General features: G+C 39.7%; 1 long non-coding RNA gene across 3 annotated transcripts in view; it reads right to left on the bottom strand.

Annotated features, from left to right (window-relative positions):
- The window catches only part of LOC125321970, a 77,297-nt gene extending 59,956 nt beyond the window's left edge, over positions 1 to 17,341 (bottom strand). Inside the window, exons 1-3 of one of the 3 annotated variants that reach the window (XR_007201793.1) lie at positions 14,533 to 17,341; positions 14,218 to 14,382; positions 9,066 to 9,142 (exon numbers count right to left, since the gene is read on the bottom strand). This is a non-coding gene — a long non-coding RNA (uncharacterized LOC125321970). Of the gene's footprint in view, positions 1 to 9,065; positions 9,143 to 9,248; positions 9,696 to 14,217; positions 14,383 to 14,532 lie in introns of those variants that run through there. The other 2 variants (XR_007201792.1, XR_007201794.1) reach the window with 2 other exon arrangements.
- Positions 17,342 to 18,375: the final 1,034 nt, after the last annotated feature.

The raw sequence follows: 18,375 nt of genomic DNA, 5'->3' as shown, positions 1-18,375 counted from the left end.
CTAATGATCTCAAAATATACACACACGTAAGCACAGGCAAGATGGGTTACCAGCAAAGAGTCAGGGTGATTGCCTTTCTCAGCTGTCCATCTTCTCTCTCAGGTCCCAATCCTCCATGTCCATCCACACAAACCTCAGGAGCTATCAAAGCAGTTGCTGGGTGACCTCCGTTTCTAAACCATCACAGTAACAGGCTCCCACTTTTCTATCAGGCTGTGATTTGCATAGCTCAGAGATTGGTAGGGGAGCAAATGAATGCCCTGTTAATGAGGGAAGAATGGCCAGCTGAGCTGAAAACTTTTTCATACCAACAGTACTAACCTATGCCTGGGAACCTACAGAAGACTGAATTGTTTACAAGCAAAAGAATATTTACAGAGTAGCATGAATTGTTTGCAGCAAAACCTGGTATCTCAAAGACCATATACTGCCCAATTCAGGGGTTACAAACTTGCATTTAAATTCACGTTTGCTCAGAGTTTGCTATAGCACAGAAATAAGTAGTGACTGTGGATCAAAGTAAGATTTTGTGCTATTCCATTCCATTGCACAATTGCATAACATGAAAATTGACGGTTTCCAGTGTTTTCTAAACCTCAAATTGCAGGCATAATTCAATGCCTGAATAGCTTGAGCCAGACCTAATTCCTGAAAATCTCATATCTTGTCTTTTACACCTGTGCAATGAGATGAGCAAATGGGGAACTGAAGGGTGCTATTTCTCTCTCACTCCTTACAGAGATGTAAATGGGTTCAACAAAGTGAAGGGCAGTGGAGACAGCAATGAAAAGTCAGGGAAAATACAACAGGAATAAAAACCCTTATATTCATGCAGAAGGAAAGTATTGAAGAGAAGCAAATCAATAGGCAAATGTACAGAAATTGCATTGGGAAAAGAAGGGAAAGAAGAGGACTACAATTTGAAAACAACCATATCTAAAGCTCCTTATGAGTCAGAGGGCCAAACAAAGGCCAACAAGCTGTGAGTGGAACAACCCATTCTCTCCTTCACAACATGTCACCCCTGTTGTTGCTGGGATGTACCTGAAATAAATGTGGCCAGTAACATTTTTCCATAGAAAGTTGATTATGACATTTCTGAAGCTAAGGAAAAAGAAATTGGAAACATTTTTTTTGAAAGATCATTGGGAGTGTTAACATGTAAAGAAGCTATATCACAGAGAAATGTTTGTAGGAAACCTGAATGTCTAAAGTGATGGGAGAGAGAGAGAGTTAATGGTAACCCTAAGTGGTAGTGACTTCGTATAAAAATCCATCATCATCACACTGGCCGCTCTGCTCCCTCATTGAGCCAAGTTATAAAATCAAAGTTAAATTTTAGAAGGTGATGTGTCCTAAGAAATTATCTGATGAGAATTGGAAAGGCTCTGGTTTCACGAGACTGAAAACTCCACTGTCTGGAATTTCATTTTATATCTCTGGGATCAGTGGGCAAATGCATGAGGTAATCAGGTTGGTGACTGCTGAAAGTCTGGCAACATCAGTGCTGGCATGTAAGTTTACTGATGTCAATTTGCAGCATGAGGATTTGAACTGGCACAGGCTTTTTAAAAAATTTTTAATGTTAATTAAACATCAAGTTTGAAGACCCCTCTGTGCATGCTTTTGGGTTTGATTTCTCAGCAGATCTTGAAGTCAATGGATTGACAGTGCCCAAGTAGCTGGACCTCTGTGTACACTTTCCTTGTTCTTGTTTTAAAGGAACCATTATAAGGACATTGGGAGAGATCTGCCCTTATACAAAGAAGAAAATCTGTAGCTAGATTGAACTGAAATGGGGGTAACTTCCTAAATATCTTGAGAAAATCTCCCTCCCAAAAAAACCCAGACTAATCCCATATGACCACCAATTGCTGTGAATGGTAACTTGACAGGCTTCTTTCTGATTCAACCACTTAGGTTATTGCAGATTCAGAGCTTAAACACCTTTCACACTGCAAGATGACAGCAGAACACCTATTGGCTTCAAAGGGGCCAAAATTTCTTGAATGAGAAATGCATGGCTCTTAACTTGATTGAAAGAACTTGCCTCATGCCAATGAATCTCTCAGCAGGACTATGCCTGGGGTCTGACTGTCCTGTGGGCACAGTCTATGCAAACTGTTCTCTGAGAAAGCCAAAAGTGAAATACCTCCTGGGAGACCACCACCTCCACCCTCTCAAATTTCAGTGTTGCTAAAATGCTATGTCCTCAACATGCTTATACTGCAACACTTTCCAATGGACTAAGGATCTGCTCAGCTTGTGAATGTCTCCTTGAGATGCTCATTATGCCAAAGCAATATAATAATGTTTTGAGGGCACTTCAGCACTGACATGAGCATTAAAAATATACTCACATTCACAGAGCAAAAAGATTGTAGCTGCTTATGACAGTGATGATTCAGCACAGAATGAAAAGAGACAGTCACCTTCCTGAGTCCATTTGCCTTGGGAGCTAATTAAGAGTCCTCAGCAGAGTGAATACATAGGGAGAAATTGATACTGAGTTTAGGATTAGGAAGATATAAGTCTTTCTTACACCCTTGCTGCATTTCCTTATTCAAGTGTCCATGTCAGCACTTAAGTGCTTGGAGGCTACAGGTGATGGATGCTTAGTACAGGATTCCTTACTCTGCTGCAGGACAGATCACAGAGGCCAAAAGTTTGCTGTCTTTTACACTTACACCTCACTTTACAGAAATTCTGCTCCAAATACTGCAAGGGTAATAAAGGATCCAAAAAATGACTGCCTGAATTCCTGGTTTGGGCATTTTGCAGTGTTTATTGTTTTAGTCCTTCAAACTTTCAAGTTTTATTAAAGTAACACTATCTGATGTTCAGGCAGAACTCTGTCTCTCTTTATTTTTCCCCTGTTGAATCAGTCTCACAATAATTATGTGCAGAGATGCAAAGTGAAAATACTGTAGTAAAGGTGCAAATTCAACCCAGAATGAAAAGGGGCATCAATTTCAAAGTCTATAACTAAGTATATTTCAATATCAAATGCTCAGCAGGAGGCCAAGAACTTCAATATTTTGAGCACATTATGCTTTCTCATTACATAAATGCAGTTCTGTGGTACAATACAAAAATATTGTTTTTACAAAAGCCTTCAGATTATAGTATTTGAAAGGTTGCACTAATATTCAGTTAAGCTTTGGTAGCCAGAACAAATGTATTAACTCATGAACCCTGAGGTCACAGGTTCTCCTAGAAAACACTCACATTCACTACAGCTGTTCTATATGTACTTGTAACAAAAAATAAAATAATTTAATATTGATGTTTCAAGAATGGATAAATTGGCAAAATAAACATTCCCAAATTATCTGCTAACCTCTGATGATTGTGTCAGTTACCTTTTGCAGAAATAATTAAAATAATTTGCAGTAATGGAGAAAGAATATGAAATTAATTTCCTTGCATGGTCATTGAACAGTGGTAAAGTAGTTGCACTAGAAAAGGATACTCAAACATGGCAAAAATGAGAATTTTCATTGTATGGAGCAATTTAGCAATTCTGGTATGTTAAAATGATCAATTAATGTTACATTTAGCATTTTTACACTTGCCCAGAATTGACAAGGAATTTATGGTAAACTGACACATCATTTGCTTTTGGCAGATGTCGATTGCTCTCATCATTTTTTCAAAGCAGAAATTATAATTGAAGGGAAAAAAAAGGAAAATTATTTCATTTCCAGCCCAAATAAAAATATATTCATATTAACTTTATGACACTGTTGGCTGTTCTTCTCCTATGTTTATATTATTTAATCAGAAAGTTTGTCTTGCTGTTTTGGTAACTTCTGGAGGTAGAAAGTGGAACAGATAAAATATTTCCCTTTATGTTTCTGAATAAAGGATGAGCTATTTTAATGTACTCCTGACTCCCTGACTCCCTGAACATCTGATGGAAAATAAACATTCACACTGATCCTAGCAAGCAGGCCACTACAGTCACAGTGCCAAGTTGAACCAACTCAGTAAAGAACTCAGTAATAACTGCGGGGATTTGTCATATCACTATGGGCAGACAAATTTGACTCTTCCCATGAATGGGGATAGAAGCCAAAGCATGAACCAGCTCTGAATTAGAAGCCATTTAATTAAAGTTAGCACAGTGCTGAACTCAAATTAGCAAGGTTTACTAAGAGGCAGCATATTACTTGAGCTCAGCATGGTGATAGAGCGCTCTGCTTCCAGCCAAGTTTGCATAAGCAGTAATCTCCTAAAGCACAATACCTTCCAGAGGAGCCAGCCAGCCGAAGAACAGGCAAGGCTGAAAGACTTAAAAAGAAGTTCTACTATCACTTTCCTTATGTATCACCCTTTGTGCTGGTTTTGCATGGCCTGGTTTTTTGTAGTGGTGGGGGCACAGGGGTGCCTTCTGTGAGAAGCTGGCAGAAGCTTCCACCATGTCCAGCAGAGCCAATCCTTGATGGCTCTGAAGATGGACATGCCACTGGCCAAAGCTGGGCCAATGAGAGAGGTTGGTAATGCCTCTGTGATGACAGATTGAAGAAAAAAATCAAAACAAAGTGGGCACAGTTTTTTCCTAGCCAGAGAAGAGGAGGAGGTGAGAATATATATGGGAAACAACATGGCGACACCAAGGTCAGTGGAGAAGGAGAGGCAGCAGGTGCTCCAGGCGCCAGAGCCGAGATTCCTCTGCAGGCCGTGGTAATGACCATGGTGAAGCAGCTGTGCTCCTGCAGCCCATGGGGATCCACGGGGGATGCAGAGATCCACCCACAGCCCGTGGGGGAGGTGCCCGTGCCGGAGCGGGTGGATGCCTGGAGGAGGCTGTGATCCAGTGGAACACCCGCTGGAGAGAGGGGGCCCCTGCTTCCAGGCTGGAGCAGCCTGTCCTTGGAGGACTGCACCCCGTGGAAAGAGAGCCACAGCGCAGCAGTTTTGGGAGGGCTGTGTGCCTCTGGGGAGAAGCCACGTTCGAGCAGTTTTGGGAAGACTGCTGCTCCTGAGAGTGGACCCATGCAGGGGAAGTTCACAGAGAGCTGCCTCCCCTGGGAGGGACCCCACGGCCTCACACGGGAAGACTCCTCTCCCGGAGCAGTGGAAGGAAATCTCGGTGATGAACTGCCCAAGCCCCCATGTCCTGTCTCCCTGAGCTGTTGGTGGGAAGGAGGGAGAGGCTGGGAGGAAGAAGGTGTTTTAAGGGCTTATTTTACTTCTCATTATTCTGTTAGTAATAAATTCAGTTTGTACCTTTAAGCTGAGCCTGTTTTGCCCTTGGCATGTTTTCTCCCAGTCCTTATCTCAACTCATGAAGCTTTCATTCCTTTTTCTCTCCTCTGCCCAGCTGTGGCAGGGGAGGGTGAGTGAGCAGCTTTCATGGGTGCCTGGAGTTCGGCCAGTGTCAAACCATGACACCCTTATGAAAAGCAAAAAAACCAGGAGGGAAATACAGCCCAAAGGTTGCATAGAGTATTTATTATTCCATCATGGCTCCAGGTACAGCTCTTCCAAGTTCATACACTCAAAGCAGAGGAAAGAGAATGGGTTATGGAAGACTGAAGAAAACATCCTTTCTTTGCCCAGATGAAGTATGAAAAAGTTGTGTTTTTACGCTGCTTTGATATGCATAGATATTGCCATTAAAATACCACGTATAGCTGAAATACTTAGCATGTAGACAATTTTAATTATCTTTTCAGTGTGTGTAAACATCAGAAACAGCCATGATATTCCCAATTTACAAAGCTGCAAATCAAAGTGACAAAAGTTATTGCCACTCTAATACAGCAGGGAACTATTTAGCTTTTCATTGCTCTTCTTAATCATTCTCTTTTGGTTTTATTTCCTTTCATCTGCTTTGCAACTTGGTTAGGGAACAACTGTATCTAGATGCCACCTCTAAGGTCCTTTATATTTCATTCAAATAAGCAATCCAAATTTGAAGCTTTATCCAAAATTTATAATCGGTGTTTATAATTTTCTAAGGGTCCAAACTATTTCTTGAATCTAGGTAACTTCAAGTTTTGGGACCTCTCTAGCTGGATACTCAGGTTTTGGCACGCTAGATGTTGTCCTTAGGTGAAATGGAAGACAATACGAAAATACAATATGAGTAAGATTACATCTGTGAAGATAATCCCAGAAAAGAGAATTATGTATGTAAAAGGGTTCAATTATAACTTCTACTAAGGACTAAGGTAAGTCAACCCAATAAAATATTTCTATTTAGAAAAACTTGCAGTTGTGCTTTTTGAAAAATTAAAATCAAAACTGTCCTTAGAAAGTTTGTCAAAAAAAAAATCAAAAAAACTTAGTTTCCTCTATAAATTGGATAGTAATTTTTTTTACTATGACCCCCTAGTATGACTAAAGATGAGTAGATATAGGAGTCTTCTGTATCATCAGAAAGGAATTTAGCAGGAGTCTGAGGAAAAGATTTCATAAATAATTTTTATTAAAAAAAGAATAAATGGTTCAAAATAAAACTCAGGTAAATACTACTATTCCTGTGAAGTAATGAAGGGAAAGTTTGTCTATTTGGGGTTTGAAGTACTGCCTTAAAGTTGTCTTTGCGCAGAGGATGGACTGGCTTAAGGAGTGGAGTTCTGCATCCTGTTGGTAAGAATGCTTTCACTGACTTCGAATCATGTAAGATAAGCTCCTCACAGAGAGACTGGAAAATTTTCTAGGTTTAAAACACGTGGATGCATTATTTGAGAAGTAATGCATGATCACCCTGTTAAAGACTGCAATAGGTGAAGGACCGCAGTTACAATTGCATGATGTACCTCAGCTTCTGAAACATTTAACTTCTACTGAATACTAGTGAAGCCATAGTATTGTAAAACATATGGTTCTGTACTTAATGGGCATATAAATTGTATATATAGAGAGCATATGTAGATGGATACCCTCCTATATATATGGACACACACACACATAAAAATTTATGTGCAACACAGTCTTGTACAGTAATAAAATGAATAGGTCAGGCTAGGGAAGTGCTTCTAAAGTGTTCAGCAGGAATTAATATTTAATCTTCAAGTTTTCTTTAGTATTTTGCCATTCAAAGTTCTAGAGCGAAATGGAAAATATGCATCAAGCTCAGATCCTTAAAAATAAACATCCTCACAGAGAATTTCAGCTGTGGAATCAAATGCCTGCTATTTGAACTTCCAAAGGAAAAAAAAGCAAGGATTTCACACAGAACTAGTTGCATCAAAAGAGAGTTAAATTATTTCATAATAATGACACAAAGGATGCAATTTTCCTGTTTCAAAAACAACAGAAAGGTATTGAGTTAGCAGGAAATTCAAAATTGCAGCTTCTTAGAAGTGTAGAGTATAACTGTATATCCAAGACATGGAAAATTCTAACTGAGGAAGGTCAAGGTTTTGTGAGATGTAAATTCCCCTGAATTTCACCATTCAGCACTGCAAACATATTTTCTGCAGGACTACTGATGCACATTAAAAAAAGGTTACTAATTATCAGCAGTAATAATTATACATTTAACAAGTTACCATTATACTTCAAAAAGTTCACACTAATGTGTGGATAATTATTGGCCTAATTAAGTATCCAATATGACATTTACAAACAAAAATGAAACATTAGTTAAGTGTGACAGTGTTTTTTACGTTAGTTAGAAGGAAGAGGTGATTCAGGTAACTAATTCCTGGACTGAATTTGTTGCACAGAGCTCACAAAAAAAAAGGAGGTAATTTCTGTCTTTCCAAACATTTAGGAGCATACTTTTCTCACACAACTCTCTCTTTCCAGTGCAGTATTCAACTGTACATCCTTTTTGTTTTTTCCCCAAAGGTGAAATCAAGAAACATCAGGAGCTCCAGGTGCTCTGAGGGGCTTCAGGGTGGGTGTCTTTTGGAGAATGGAAGGGGTCTTGAGCAATGAACCTGCACTGAGAATCCATCAGCTTTTGCATGGCAGAGTTCAGGGTGCTTTGTGGTGCTTCAGCTGCAGGAGTTGACTAAATCATACAGTAGACATGAATGTCTCTCAGTGATACACAAGTGATACACAAGTGTAAACATTTAGTAAAAAGCAGCTTAGGATGCAGCACGTCATGAAGAATGGCTGTTGTTAAAGTGGCTTTCACCCAGTTGTTGTTTCTGTATTAATTTTCCTCCTACCATTTGCACAGGACAGATAAAGCCAATTGCTGTGATAATAGTCATTTATCCACATATCCATGTATCCATCTGTGGTCATTTGGGCCTCAGCAATGAAGGACGGTAAAATTGTGGGAAGGAAAATGAAGCCTCCCCACTCACCTGCAAATGCCTTGATTTCAGAGTTTTCCATTTTTATTAATATTTGTGTGAGTTTCCTCAGTCAGGATTATTACATTTTATCAAGCACAGCACTAAGTCATCTTAGCTTGAATATCCCCCTATTTCTGGCCAGTGACATAAAATTCTACTAGCCCAAAGGACAGACTGTTTCTGTGACATTTTTCTGTTCTTCCTTTCCAATTCATGACAGAATTCCCTTCACACTAGACAGGTTGCATAGCTGGTTCTCCCATAGAGTGATGAAGCCTATGGAAAATATATCAACACTTTTGCTGTAGCTTTGCAGGAAAGCCTAAAACTTCAGGAGAACTTATTTGAACAGAAATGCAAAATAGTGTGTAAACATAGTCCTGAGGCTGCCAAACCATAGCTAACTTGTATAGCTTTGAATCAGACTGCAGCTCATAACTTCTCTGTATGCAAGACCTTGAGACAAACAACAGGACTTGCAACATTCCAGTGTGAAACTACTTGAAGTGTGCCACTGCTGTTTAACTCCTTGTACTCTGGTCCAAAAAACCTGTTATCTATACCGTAGCTCTGAACCCTTGAATTTCCTGTTGTTGTGCTCCTTCAGTACGTGCATGTTCAAAAGTCTGCTTTAAAGCCTCTTCTAAAAGCAGACTGGAAGGTTCATATTGTTTTCAATAAGAGTTCGCAGGACCAATACTGAGAACACATGCAGGCTTAGGTATGTTTATTGCACAAATCCCTGAATACACACATCCCTTCTGCACCCTTGGACCAGTGTCCAGTGGGAATTCTTACCTGCTTCTCAAATGAAAGGTCATTGGAAAGACTGAGAGCCACACTCTTCAGCGCACTCAGGGCAACTCTGCAATGTGCTGGATAAGTGAAAAAACATCATTAACAGCTGAAATTTAACGTTTCCACACTTGTATATGCAGATTCTATACATAAAAAAAAAAAAAGTAGAAATTTAAAACTAACTTGCTCTTCCTACACCCTCCTTCCATCTCATGATTATTCAGTACTTGTCATGGGTCCTAAAGACGATCCTGAAATTTCTCCTTTAAACCCCCGTGTGGAGCTGGCTGGTGGTAGCAGTTAGAGGCGCCTGGAGACAGTCTCCAGAAATGTAGACATCCTGGAGGGAAATAAGACTGTCCAAAATATAGGACCAAGAAACTGGGGGAAAATGACAGATACTTCTCCTGCTGGAAGGTACTTCAAAAACTTTTTCCAATCCCTGTGAAATATCAGGTAGGGCATAGACTGCATCCCCTGTATTTTTTTTCTCACCTGAATACTGCCCTGCCCTTGTTTAGGAATACATTAGAGAGCTGTGGAATGAACAAATGAATGATCCCATTTTAGCAAATGCTCTAAATACACCCCTCCAGGTATCAGTGGACTTTACATCAGTCCATATTTGTTTTCTTTCTGATGGGTTTGGATACACCTTTTCTATTTATATCAGTGTGACTTGACCAGAGCTTTCAAGATATGCATAAGCTTAAATGATTTACATAGGGACAGGCTTTATTAAAAACACAGTTTAAGTGTGGATTTTTAAATGTTTTTCTCAAAAACAAAATAAGCAATGTTGGAGGCATGTTACCCAACCCACTGTGTTTTCTTGTGACTACATTTTAATCATGTATTCCTCCGCCTTTTATACCCATCATGTCACATTTCCATAGTTTTAAGCTGCGCTAGAGGTAATGATATAAATGTGTTAATTGCAGTTATACTTTCTATGGCATTAAAAATACATCAGAATACAAATTTTTTTCAAATAAATGCTTCAGATCAATATGCCTTAAAATATCTCTCTGTACCAGCAACTTCCGGTTAAGGAACTTTTCACTTGTCTTTCAAAGTTAAATAGATTACTTGAAGAAACATCCCCTGAATTGCAGAATGAGTCAGCAACACCTTCAGTATTTTTGGGGCAAGGCCTTATAGAGGTTTCTTTTGCTTAAGCCATTAGCAACTATTAAATTTATTCTCTTCATTTCACATTGTATGCATCTGATGGAAAGTGTGGGGAAAAGGCAGTCTTCAAGGCATTAACCCCTTCACTCCACAGGATGTTTTTTCTGCTTGAAAGGATTTTGATGATTTCAGCTTTCTTCTCCTTCTTAGCTTTGCTTCCATTAGAATTGCCTGCATGAATAAGGAGTTGCAGAAACTGGCCCTTATATTGTAATGTAATCACAGATTGATTCAGCTCTGCAATCAGCCACTCGTCTGTGATGATCATCTCAGGGTCCTGCCAAGAGTTTCTGGAAGGCTCTGTGCTAGCTCTCTACTGATCACATAAGCCACTAAAAATTTTCCTATATATTACCTTCCACTAAATCAGATCTGTGTTATGAGGGGAGGGAGAAAGAATCATAAGGAATCATAAAAAATGCTGCTTCTGAACATTAATAAAATATCCATGCATACCATGCCCAACAAAAACACACTGGAAAACTGAGGATACAAATAAAATCTTCTGTTAAAAAAAAAAGGGGTGAAAAAGGCTGAAAAAGCAAGATTCAAAGAAGGGAATTGTTACATGGTTTGGAATGTGCATTTGGAGAGAAAATGGATATCCAAAGATCAGCATCTCTGAGAACAGCCCATTTACCAATGCCTAAACAGATAATAACTGAATGTAAAAGTGTCTCCTCAATCTAATAAAAATATGCTATTGTATTATTTACTACAGTATAAACTTTAAAACATTAACATGAAGAAGGTAAACAGAAAACAGAATGTTTACTGTGTCAAAGACTAGCATTGCTTTCCAAAGTTTGAGTTAAATATTGCTACTAATAATACTGGCAGGAATATTTCCCCTACTGTGAGTGAAATTATTGAGTCAGAGTATACAGAAGCATCGAGTTTGGCCATTTGTCTCTTGCTTTGTGATATCCATTTCCACTGACTCCCTTGTGCTTTGGACATCTAGATAGAGCCATGGGCTCTGGAGTTAGCTAATGTCTAGGACTCTCAGTTCTGTGTATGAGATGCCACAAAATCTTTTTATTTCTGGTATGTCTACCCCCCTGGAAGTGCCACTGCTATTTTCTTGTTCAGTGGCTTGTATCTGGCCCTTTCAACAATATTGCCCTCGCTCTCTACACTCTAAAATGATAAATGCATCACCTGGAAGCTGTATCCACCAGTTCCTGTATAATACTTCTCTCTTAAAAGGTGACATAACATTTTAGAAGTGGAAAATTAACATCCCACAAGGAATTCTCAAGAGGGAAGGACATGTGCAAGTGCAACCATGCAGTGCACTAATCTTTGTCCACAAAATGCCAACGTACTCTTGAAAATGCAGATAAACTCTACAGTGAGGCACCAGTAAAGCAACTAAATATAAACCACACAGGGCCACCAGTGCTAGACAGTCCTGGTATCTGCTCAATTGTTAATAGTTTTTCTCCAAACTAGAGTGGTTTTCCATGGTGCTGATAAGAACTTTTGCTAGCACACCTTCCATACACATGGAATCTAGCATCAGGGGACTGCCAAAGGCTGCACCCACACTGCTAAAAGTACCCCCTCAGACAGCAGTGCATGGATCCCCAGCCAAGTAATGCAGACTGGCCCACATCCCTCTCTAGATGGCCTGTCTCTCTAGGGCAGGCTGACTGCACATGTTCTTCAGAGCACTCAGCCTACAAGTGTTCAGAAGGACAGCAGTTTTCTCTAGGTCTCAAAGGCAGGCATACTCTGAGAGCACCTCACCCTCCCCAGTCTTTACCTTGACATGAGAGGATCTTTGCTGTGCTGGTTTTCCACCAGCTCATGTATTCAGAAGAAATTCTTTGCTGTGAGGGTGGCGAGGTTGCCCAGAGAAGCTGTGAATGCCCCATCCCTGGAAGTGTTCAAGGCCAGGCTGGATGGGTCTCTGATGGAAGAGACCTGGTCTAGTGGAAGGCAGCCCTGGTAGAGTGGAATGTGTCCCTGCCCATGGTAGGGGGGTTGGAACTGGATGATCCAGTTGGAACTGGATGACCCAACCATTCTGTGACTGTGTTTTTACCCTGAAAGGTAGGATGTGGTTGAGGGGTGGTCTTGCTGTACATTCCATGTGCAGAACTCCCCCGGCTGCACCGCAGGTGACGCAGCATGGCTGTAACAATGGGAAGTGGTGCAATGTGTTTTCTACCACACCTCAATATAATTTGGTTCTTTCCTGAGAAGAAAACTTGCTACAGCTGAGTACTGATTTTGCTACTCAATCTGTGTTATTAACTTCAGTGACGGACTTGTTAGTGTGAACTAGAAACATGATGATATAATTTTTGTAGATTAAGCTGTGATTTTCTGGCTGCCTTGGGAACAATTTTGGGGCCAAAGAATCTAGACTGGCACTCATCCTGGAACTCCAGAAATTCCCTGCATGACAGGGAAGGTTGGGCCTTCCATGCCTAGAAAAAGCCACAAAAATCGCTTAGAAGAATTTTATAACTGTACTCACTTCTTACACAGCTAACTATGCCAGCTGGAGGCTGAATTTCACACCAGCGGTCAGCAGTGTACCTCCTGAAGTGAGAAGATCTGTTTTACAGCTAGGGCCACAATATGACCTATAATTATTAAAGGCCAGAAGAGACTTCAGCTCCCCTTTGTGAGCAGTATCACTGACTATTCTTGTGAATTATTATGTCTCAGAAAGAGAGGTAGAATATTTACAATCTTTTTTAACATCCAAAGTAAATAGCAAGTTCTCATATCCAACAAAAGTTACAATATTTTCATTAGGAATAATTCAAGCTAGTTTTCATAAAAATAGGGGATATGAATAATTACTAAGTTCTAGAAAGCCTTTCAAATTAACCCATTTTATTGCTATAAGTCCAGACTTTGAAAATCTAAGTTGCATTTGACTGTACAAGTATGCCCTAAGGGACTGCTCTTAGCATATATTATCATTTGGTGTGAGTAAATCAATATCCAGCTGGCCATAATTTTTAGTAATAAATCAGATTTTACAGTGTAAGTTCAGAGGTGAATTGTATAGGGAAGTTCACACAGATTTGAAAAGTGAAGAAAGATATAAAGGTATTAAAATGTACAGCTCCTTCTTATCACCTTAAAAAAGGTCTGAAATTTGGAAAACTTTCAATAATTTCTCATTATTTCTGCAGATTGCTCATAAATGGATCCAAGAATAAAGAGGAAAAAAGTCAAGCCAGTACTTAACTTGAAGTACTAACTACACATTGCTCTCCTATAAGCACTCAACAGATCTCTTCTTGTTAAAATTATGGCAAATTGGAACAGCAGTTCCCTTCTGAATCAACATTCATTTCTCTGTCCTTCCCTGCTGCAGACTGTTACACTTTTGAAGTCACAAATGATTATTTACTTATTCCCCTATAAAATGCATGCATGGTCCCAAAAGCCATAATATAACACCCTGCAGTACCCACAAATGCAGTGCTATTATTACAAATTATTAGATCACTTAATCTTTGCCAGTTCCTTCTTAAAAAAAAAAAAAAAAACAACAAAATTCACAGTGCCCCAATACAAGCCTAAAACAATAAAACTAATAGTAATAATAATGATATGTTTCCTTGGTCTTTTATGGCACAGGAAGCAAATGCCTCTTGACTTGTATTGCAGGGATATACACATTGCAAGTTGATACATGGCTGAGTCGCTCAGTTCCCTACCCTGAGGATGCTCAGTCTGGGTAGAAAATGTTCACTAGCTTTTTAGGATCTGGAAAGAACTATAGGAATGAGATGAAGCCACAGTGCTCTGAGTCCTTCCCTTTAAGATAGAGAACCATCTCTCAGACCTTTGACTCAAAAGGTCTCTCTACCAACAGCAGGATTTGGTGGGGTCTCTTTCCTTTGCCCAAATAACCATGCATTGCCTGGAACACTGAAACAGGGCAACATCAGCCTCCAGGCTGATGCCAAATCCCACTTGGGATGCTCACCTTCTCCTGGCTTTGTAGCTTGCTTTATCCTGTTCCTCAAACCCAGCTTCTGCTCCAGAGATCTATTCATTCACCTGACCTTTCCCATTAATCCTTTCTGTGTCAAGGGCTGTTTTCCTTCCATTACAGTCAATGAGAGCAAGCAGCCGATTACAAAGGGAATTTCTGAGCAAGAAAAGACAGCAGCAAAGTCATCCTTTGCCTTCTCAGTCATCCAAATAATGATTTAAGTAACACAGTAAAATACAAAATCTCATTCTCCTGGAAAGCAGTTATGATCAGAGGTGATGTAAAAAGAATATGAGTTCTACATACCCTCAGAAATCTTTACATTGGTGATGAAACCAAATCTTCTAAGATCTCCTGAAGTGAAATCACTTCATTTACTTAGGCTACCAGTCAGCTGCAGCAGAGTCAGGCGAGGTCTGAAGACTTATTTTTTCAGCTCTTAACACTGACTGGAAGTAACGAATTCCTGGTAGGTGTAGATAATATACTCCAACCTTTTTTTCTCAGTCTGGGTGTCTGAGAATTCCTTGCATAAAAAGGAAATCTGTTCGAAATAAAAAGAAAGTACACATCTTCACATCTCAGAAAACTGTACTGCAACTTATGTGGTAACATTGTAACCTATGCCACTTAAAACCCAATTGATTCTTGGGTGGAGTATCTCTAGGAAAAACAGATATGAAAATAGAAAACTGGGCCTTCCTCCTCTTGTAAAATGTCTGTGGGGTCCTGAGATTTTCCCAGTGTTAACACCAAGTATAACTAGATTAGAGAGGCATAAATTTTGCTGTGATTTGTGTTGGTTGTAGCAACAAGAGTGCACACACTCCTGGGCAGCAGTAACCATGATTTCATTATTGTATAGTTTCATGGTATTATTTATTACCACACCTGAGGGTGTCCAAGTGAAGACCAGTGTCTCATATGGCAACACAAACCTGCAGGTTTTTACAATATGGGAAATGTAGTTGGGGTCTCCCTGTCTTTGGACTTAAATTCTGTGAGAAGGTCCTGTGCAACAGTGACATCTGTGGTGTCTTCAACAAAGGTTCTTAGAAAGTGTCTCTAATTAGTTGCCTTCTCTTATCTTGATTTTACTTAGAAATTGAGTGTTTACTTCAGGATTTCAGCACAATCTATTTTCTATCACCATTGTGTTGCAAAATCACATGGAAAATAAGTAAATCAATTTTGGGAGCCAGAAATGGAAACATTGGATCAGACTAATCAAACCAGAACAAGGTAGGTGGCTTGATCTTCAGGAAAGAGTTGTGATATAGGCTCTTCTTCTACCTCCTTTGTCAGGCAAGGTAAAAACAGCTTGTTAAATAAGCTGAAATTCCTAACCTGTTCTTTCACTCCCACTCTTCTAGGACCTGTTAATGCATCAAACAATTATGCAAAGACTTTAACACAGGCTATGTAACATATTCTGGGAACATACAGTAAAAGAACCTTATTAGCTGTCTCCATTAGCTGAAGTGAGCAGGAGCATAATAGTTAGTAAGCTGAATTTTAGGTGTAGGGCATTACACATCCCACAGAGATAACAGAGAAAATTCACGCCTCTTTTAAAAGCTGTCAGAGTGTAGGCTGGGAAAGATAATACAGCACTGGGTTACACTAAGATCAGGTACTATGCAACCAGAAAAGGTGGAAACTTAAGCAAAACTACAAAAGCTCAATTTCTGAAGCTAAATTTTGCCACACAGTCAGATTCCCAAGTCATTGGGTAGCTGAAAAATCCCAGAAGACAGACAGCCAGGCACAGAGCAGTTCATTGCAGGTCTCTGCAAACTTCCCACAGAAATCTGCACTGAACAGGGAGACTTTGACTCTTGGACGCCTCTTGATTTCTTGCACCTGTTCCTCATTTCTAGGAACAAGTAGTTACAGTCATGAAGGACCAACCACACAGATGCCATTCCTCTCTGTCCCGTTTGCCATCTGAGTCAGTCACACCAAAATCCACAGATGCCACCAATTTCTCTCTGGACCTAAGTACAATGGAAAGAAAGAATTAAAAGTAGAGACAGCAGAGTCAGGCTTTCCTGAAGTGAACATAAGAGCTGAAAATGAAATCTTGAAAACTGCAAGATTTCAAGAACAGACATTTTGGTTCCTGTGTTCAGACTGAGAAATGGATACAAATCACAGAGCAGAATGCATAGGGCTGATGGTCCTAGAGACAAAGCTTGACATGAGGAGAAGTTCTTTGCAGAGTTTGGTCTGTAACTATTATTTATCTAGCCATTGATGAGAAAAATCATAGAATGATTTGGATTTAAAGGGGCTTTAAAGGCTACTTAGTTCCAATGCCCTTCCAATGAGCAGGGACAGGTTTCACTAAAGCAGGTTGCTCAAAATGCCAGCCAACCTTGAGCATTCCCAGGGATAGGGCATCTAGAGCTTCTCTGGACAACCTGTGCCAGTGCCTCACCACCCTCACAGTAAAGAATTTCTTCCTATTATCTAATCTAAATCTACTCTCTTTAAGTTTAAATCAAGTGCTACTCTTAACACATGGGCATCACTTTTCCCATGAGTAAGCAAAACGAATTCGGCAACCTGGACAGGACTACCACCCCTGCCAAGCCTACTGAACTGCAAAACAACTTCCCCCAGGGATTCTCAGGTATTTTAAAACTGTCTAAACTGAATTGACAACACCAGCTGCACCATTCAAAACTGCAAAAAGCCTTAAAGTGTCCAGCTTTCTACCAGCATCCCAGACATGGCTTTTTCAGAAATGAATTTGAGTTGAGAGTGAATTTGAGAAGGGATTTTTCCTGCATGGGAAATCTAAAACTTAATTAGTTACTCAGATTTCACTGCTTTATTGCTATAGGAAAACAAGGGGGGAAGGAGTGGTGTCCATATTCCTTTTTGCATAGGGGGCATTAATAATCTATGGACATGAGACAAGAATGGGTACTTTTCATTTTTTGTTACAGCAGCAAGTCCCTGCATACTCCTTCATGAAACGAAATTCATAAAATTCTACTTGACAAATGTATTCTCAAAAATGTCTCAGAGGTTTGTTTCATCTTCATTAGCAGTTCAACCATTTTTAATAACAAGTTTTGAGCACAGGTGAAAAGGGAGGGATTGTCTTGCTGACAACTATTGTTGAGAATTAATTTTATTTTGTGTGTGTGTGTAAGCAACTTAACACGGACCAAACAGCATGTGAAACGTTTAGGAAGAAATTACATCTCTCCATCAAAACACCTGTACTTGTGATTTAGAAAAATATCTGTTTTGACCACCTAGTATATAAAGACAGGTACAACATGGCAGCTACTACTATCACATTCTTGATCTAACAATTCTGGTTCTATAGAATAGAGATATTTTATTCCTATCCTTTTTATGGGATCAGATCCTCATCCCTGGCACACTTTACACTTGATAGGAGATTTTCTGACTGTATAAAGCCAGGGTTGATGACCTGACACTGTGTGTCCCTGAATTCTCTTTCCCAAGATACAGAGAGAACTCTGACAGTCTGGGACAGCAAGGAATGCATCTGGGATCCAGATATCACTGTTCTAAATAAAGCAGCCCACAGATCAGACAGATTTGTTCCAGGAGTCAAAATAAAGAAGGAATAAAAAGGTGACAGAAATCTACTCTTGTCTGCCTAACCAAAAGAGTAAGAACAGTCTCCACTTACACGTGAAAAAGGAAATGCCTATGACATATGCATTTATTTTAGACTTCAAAGTCTACTGACAGTTTTATCAAGTCTATGGAAGACCTTGACATAATGGAGAGGGTAACTACACAAACACATCAAGGGAAATTTTGCTCTAGATTAGTTTTCACACATCTTGGAAGAGCACCATGCAAAGGATGCAGAGCTGGTGTTGACTCAGCTAACTCCAGAACCAAGGGTCAGCTAATTCTGTCTATTGAGTGGTTAGGCTTATTTTCTCAGGCACAGCACAAGATGTTGCTTTTGAAAGTGAGTTACTGTACCTTCAGCTGACTCTCTGCAACCCTTAGCAGAAGGACCAGCTTCACTGCTACTGTGTCCTAAAGGTATGCCACTGGTCTTTCATTTCTTTAAATTGAAGGCACTGCCTGAAGAAATTGAGCTTAATTAATTTATGAAAAAACACTACTAAATCAGAATCTGGTATCTGT

Source organism: Corvus hawaiiensis, chromosome 2 (genome assembly GCF_020740725.1).
Source record: "Corvus hawaiiensis isolate bCorHaw1 chromosome 2, bCorHaw1.pri.cur, whole genome shotgun sequence".
In the NCBI taxonomy this organism is placed as follows: Eukaryota; Metazoa; Chordata; class Aves; order Passeriformes; family Corvidae; genus Corvus; species Corvus hawaiiensis.
Note: the sequence above shows the minus strand (reverse complement) of the source record. Positions and strands in the feature narration are given on the sequence as shown.